The sequence below is a fragment of the Mytilus californianus genome, unplaced genomic scaffold (assembly GCF_021869535.1).
Source record: "Mytilus californianus isolate M0D057914Y unplaced genomic scaffold, xbMytCali1.0.p SCAF_1, whole genome shotgun sequence".
NCBI lineage: Eukaryota > Metazoa > Mollusca > Bivalvia > Mytilida > Mytilidae > Mytilus > Mytilus californianus.
Window position 1 is genome coordinate 25,388,683 of NW_026262581.1, and position 6,429 is coordinate 25,395,111.

Here is a 6,429-nt window from a genome sequence, read left to right on the forward strand (position 1 = left end):
GTTTTCCTCAATCCACGAAAATTGATACCCACGAAAATAAATGAATCCACAGTATCACATTTTACAATAAAGCTGATGAAGGTCAGAACAGAAAATTCTTTAGAATGCATCACATTTATAAAGTGTGTTTTTTTTCGGATGGGTAATTTGGATAATATTCACGTATCCTTACATTCTTGGCGTTCGAATACTTAGCTTTTGGCATTCCGGGTGAAGATCAACAAAGAAAGGAGCTTTCATGCGTCCAAAGTGTTTAAATTATCTGTCTTTTTTAAAGGTATTCCAATTTTTACTTAATCAATTAGTAGTGTACTAAAGCGTCATGTGTGTACTTCGAGGCTCTAAAAAGATAATATTGTATATTTCTAATATGCAAAGCTTGCATATTACATGTATGTCGATGGGCATAAAATACGATTTTTGATAGAATATCACACTTTTGTTTATTCGTTTATCACAAATGTAAAATAAAGGAATAAGAAGGACGGCAGTAACAAAAACTAAAATTGTCAGATATGTAATTATAGATAAATAGTTTTCCTAAACAAATCATTTTTTTTTATTTTCGATACCATAAATGTTGCATATTGCACAACATTGTCGTGTTCAAAGCAATGTAAAGCGCCGAATAAATCTAAATTTATGAGATAGCTATTGTTTGTTTACAAATATTTCAATTATATCATGAAACTGTTTAATTTGCAATTCCCACAATGTTGCACCAGCTTTGCGCCTTCGACATTGCAAGTAAAGAAGTGTAACTGAATATATTTCTACATTATTGTGTTACATGTGTTGCAGCAGGGGTATTGAGGGGATATCAAAGTTCACTTGGGAAATTTTTGTTATAATACTCCTTTGAAACTTTATTTTCAGTTAAAACCAAACTTGACCTGACACATTACTAGTTTATTCTTGGCTAACATTGCACTTGGTAAATGATTCAGATTTTAGATACTCGCTCTCTGTCACATTAGTATTTTTCATATACCGGATCAGGCTATATAGCATATTCTTTTCTATTTGTCTTTGGCTTTGATGGACGTTATTTGATATTTGTAGCTTTTGACTTAGCTGTAATGTGAAGTGTAATTTTCAAACTGGTAGGCTAAGCAAGCTTATTATGACGGTACATCAACAAAAGGTACTGCGAACACGGAACGTTTTCTTTAAATAAAGTTACATGGTCGCAACATTTTTCTTTATAATTCTGGTGAAAGAAAGATAATTCACAACTAATGTTATTGGTAGAAAATTTGACTTTATTTTATGAACTTTATGAGCCTTACAAAAATTACTAAAAACCTTTACCTTAGTCTTCCATAGATACAAATATTTGGTGTGGAAGTTTGGCTATACCTGTAGAAAACTTATTTCAAACGTGATAGCACATCCTAATCCTAAAGGGTTTCGGAGGCATCACATTTATGTTTTTTTAATTTTTCGGATTGGTCATTTTTGCCAAGTAATTATGTCTTATTTAATAAGGTATTTCAGCTTTTATTAAAATTAACAGTTGTGTTCCGTGTTTAGTTTGAGCTCTTAAAACAGCATGATGAATATTGTTGATATACAATGCGCATAAATTATGTAAATGGACATTAAGTACGAGTTTGATAGAATTATACACATTTTGATTGTATATTTGTATATCACAATATCAAAATAGTTGAATAAGGAGGACAACCTTAACAAAACTAAAATTTTGTGGAGCATATAATTATATATAATTATAAGTATATACATAATATATGCATTAATAGTTTTAGATACACATTATTTCTTTTTTTTTATTTATTTAATGTTCATATATTTTTAAACAAATCAAATCGTCTTCAAAGCAATGTACAGCGCCAAATGACAATAACATTTTTGAGATATTTGTAATTGTTTAAAAATATTTTAATTAATCATTAAATTCTTTAATATTCAATTCCCACAAAGTTGCATCAACTTTGCAACTTCGACTGTGCAATCAGACATGTGTAATTGGTCATATTTCTTACATAATTTTGTTACATGCATTGCAGCAGTTTAATTGAGTTGATATCGAATATCACTTGGGAAATTATTGTAAACCTACTCCTTTGAAACTTTTTGTTCAGTTTAAACAAAACTTGACTTGCTAGTCTATTCTTAGTAAACATCGCACTTGGTAATTGTCTGGTAAGTTATCCACACTTTAGATATAAGTTATGATGTCCTTTTCTTTTACACACATATGGCGTCAATGGGTAATTTGGTGGTTTGATACATGTCACATTAGTATTTTGCATTTACCGGTTTAGACTATATAGCATATTCTTTTCTATTTGTATTTGACTTTGTTAACTTTGTTTGACGCTATAGAACATCGATAATCGTCTGAAGTCAAGTTGTCCGTAGGGATTTGAACTCTTAGTTTTAGTACGAATACATGATTTATGATATATTTCTATCATATAAATGACAGAAGCACATCAGTTTCAGTTACTTGCAAATATGTTAGGCAGTACGGACTCTGTGATAATAATATAAAAGTATGTGAGTTTTATTCACATTTATATTATGACCCAATATGGTGGATAGAAAGTTTGCTCTATGACATGTCCTAGACGGATTAATCTAATCCATATAATAATGACTTTGTAAGCGAAATATCAAAACAATTACGTATAGGCTTACAGGTTTTCTGCACATTGTTATTTAGCGAAAATATTATGTGAAAATCACATTATAAAATTTATTGGCAGAATAAGTGAAGCACACGAGTCAAAAAGGTTTAGTAAAAAAATATGTTTTGCAATACCTTTATACTGAAAATCAGATAATCTGTTTATCGAACCGACTTAAAAAAAAACTATACTGCTCTAATCATTATTGAGTCAAGGGTTATGAAATATTGCATATTCTACATTTATTCCCTTCTTATCTATAGAATTGCAGTAAATTTGAGCATAAAATATTGCAGAGTCAATTGTCTATAATTGTTAAATCGTATGTTGATCTCTAGGTGTCTTTGGATGTTTTGTGTTGTTGGTTTCATGTCTCCATCCACACTTGTCTCTTAATTCTGTTAAACATTATGACTGATTATTCCTCCTCAATTCTGATTTTGCACTTATAAGACGAAATTCAGAAGATTTGAAGTGTTGATTCAAGTGTTTGCAAATACGATGAGAAATTTACAAAATGGTGGTTAACAATTAAAATATAACACCCCCCCCCCCCCCTCCCCAAAAAAAAAACAAAAAACAAACAAACGAATAAAACCCTTTTCATACAAACTTTTATTATTTTTTATACAAATCAAAATTTGTTTTTGTTTGTTTGTTCTTTATGATGAAGAATGGTAGCCTTTAGAAGATTTCCATAAATGTATTAGTAAACTATATTAGCGTTTCACTTTGTATAATGAAAGAAGTAATTCAAACGTACGAATTCATTTCAAACCAATACTACTTTACTCATAGATACAAATTCTATGATAGCTCAATACTGTATTTACAAATTTAGTCGTAATGTATTATCCAGGTGAAAGTACTTCTTTCAGTTTTACAATTTCATCTATATAATCTTTTTCTTTTGGAAAGTCTGCATATGTAATGTCCTTTAGTTTTGAAGGGATCTCATGTTCGTCAACGGCAAGTCACAATGGAATTATACGTTTCTTTTTCTTCTTAGGTTCCGTTAATTCCAGTAATGCTTGATTGGCTTCAAATAGACACCAATAACTGTCAACAAAATGTTTGGTAAGAACAAGAATCACTTTCTAGCTATTTTGTATACAGTCTATAATGTTTTCAAAAATAAATTTTCCAGGCTGGAAATTCCGATTAGCTATACAGCCTACAAAAAATGAATTTAATAATGACTTAAGCAATACATTTCGAAAGAAGATAACTATAAGAGAATCATTTTTGGCTCAACAGAATAAGAGGAGTTTTAAAAAATGCAATCTGCAATAGTTAACCTTTGAATTGATAAAGACGCATCAAAGATACCAATGCTTTTTATTGGAAGGATATACGCACGTTGATTCTATACAAGACTCGTCAATTGCGCTAGAATCAAAACATTTGGAAAACCAAATAAATACACATTTTCTATGTAATCACTATTAACTTTTGAAACAAAGATTATTTCATAATCTATTTTACATTATCGGTCTGAAATTGGTCTGCTTAATCTTTAATCGTACAAAGAGACCAAATTGCAGTTCTAATGAACTAACTATCTCTATTATTACGTTTCATATTTAAGATATTCTGTAATAGTTAAAATTGTACATTCCGACTTGGCAATAGATATTTTTAACAATACTTACAGTCTTTTTTGAACAAAATCTGCGTTAAGAAATAAAAAGATTAAAATCTTTTAAATAAACATAAAAATCCAGCAGTATTTTTTGTCAATCGAATGTCCACTTTTGAGTGCCTACGATATACACTAAAACAAGTGCTGTCCCCGTTTGAATTGAAATAGATACAATTTACGTAAAAAAATGTTTTCATTAAAATCAAATTATGATTACGTGTACCTTAGTATGCCATCATTAGTTCTGGAATATGTTACCTTTTTAAGGGACGTCATCTAAAAATAGTCAAGATTATAGGTCAGGGACTAATATAGTCATTACCCAGTCGCTGTCTTTGTGGCTGTATGTATCGTATTTGAATTCATCAGGCAACTGCGATATATCTAGTACTTTAGGCATCTAAGACATTGAATCGAATTCATCGTCAAAATTGGGTTCAATTTCATCAATTAACCGAATTTGTGACAGTTGTTCCAAATATTGTTTTAGTGCATCTGATGTTTCTTTGTTGTTTGATATCAAGTCAGCATTCTGTTAGCAAACTAATTCTGCTTCTATTTAGCAAATACGAAAACCTGATGGTATACCCTAGAAGAGCTATGAAATGAACTTCGTTATTTGTAACGGATATTTAAGAGCAGATTGTATGTTTCCAAATTTCTGTTTACCTTTCAGCAGTGTGTATATAAAGGCCCTTATTAGATATTGTACATTTGCATTATACATACCGTCGATACTATATTTTTTCAACATATATAAACAAGTTAACTTCAGCGGTATACTATTTCCAATAAGCGTCAACGAAAAATCTCTTTTCATCCAATCTATAGCGGGATTTAGCTCATTCAAATCGTAGAGAATGGTTCCCATTCTGTAAACCAGGAAAAAATAAGTAGGTCCAGACTGTTGTATGCTGTGATTCAAATAATATAGAGCATCAAACAAATGACTTCTCTGGTGTTCTTTAACGTGCTCAGATCCATATTTGTTGATAGCTGGAAATTTTGCCAACATTTGACAAATATCAACCGGTTCGTACTTCGTCATGGACGTTCCTTTAGCACAAAGACATTGGTATCCGTCACTTGCAGCAACTATTAATAATAATTTAGCTTTATACTTATTGAAAACTAAATATTCATATGATAGTTGCTTTCTAACTAACATTCGTGTGGTGTATGCAAACCAGTTAAACGAATCTTATGAATAGATTCGGACAATAAATTTTCTGCTCTATGAAAGAGATCTCTTTTAATTTTCGAAACGCTTCTCCTACCTGCTGATACCATCAGATCTCGTCCACATCGATTCAAGACAAATGTGTCATTTGTATTCATCATGTAAGCTTCTTCTAAAGCACTTAGAGGGTTACGGATATAATAAGGGAAACACTATTATTTGCAAATTGACCTGTGTTAAATCTTTTTAAAATTGTTTTTTCTGTGAAAGAATATGACCAAACAAAGCAAATGATCTTGACTTTCAAAATCAAGTAGTTTTGATCTGAAAATTGTTTGTCAATTATAATATTCAAAAATATTTCAGCTGCTTTAAGAGTGACTAACTTTTTATCATTAGTTCTATTTTTCCCATCCTCATGACACAAGTCCTTGATTGAGTTATATTTACAATTTAGTGAAACACCTTCATAGTAAGACCAGATTAAAGTGTCTCCGCTTATTCTGTAAAGCACCTTGACTTGATTGAATTTATCAAGTGATCTTTGTCTTCTTACTTGGAACTGGTTTTCTCTTTCACACTCAATTGACCTTTCTAAATTGATGAATGCCTCCTTGTTGTGGTACATACAACGTTTAATATGGTCCTCTCGATTCCCAGTACTCTTTCTATTTTCGGAAAGTAATATACGATAACTCTCAGATTACCTTTCTTTTGTTATATGCTGTACATTTGTATCTACGTCATACAGTAAAGCATATCTTGTTCCATCAAACATATAGTTTTACTCCTTTTGTCTTCTGTATGATCTCTATTCAAAATTACATCTGACATAACCTTGTACTTGACAGCTTCTGTTATCCTGTGTAAGCTACGACATAAATATTCGATATCTGCAAGAGCGTTTAAATTTCTAGGATCTTCTTCCAGATACTTCTCAAGACACAGAATTG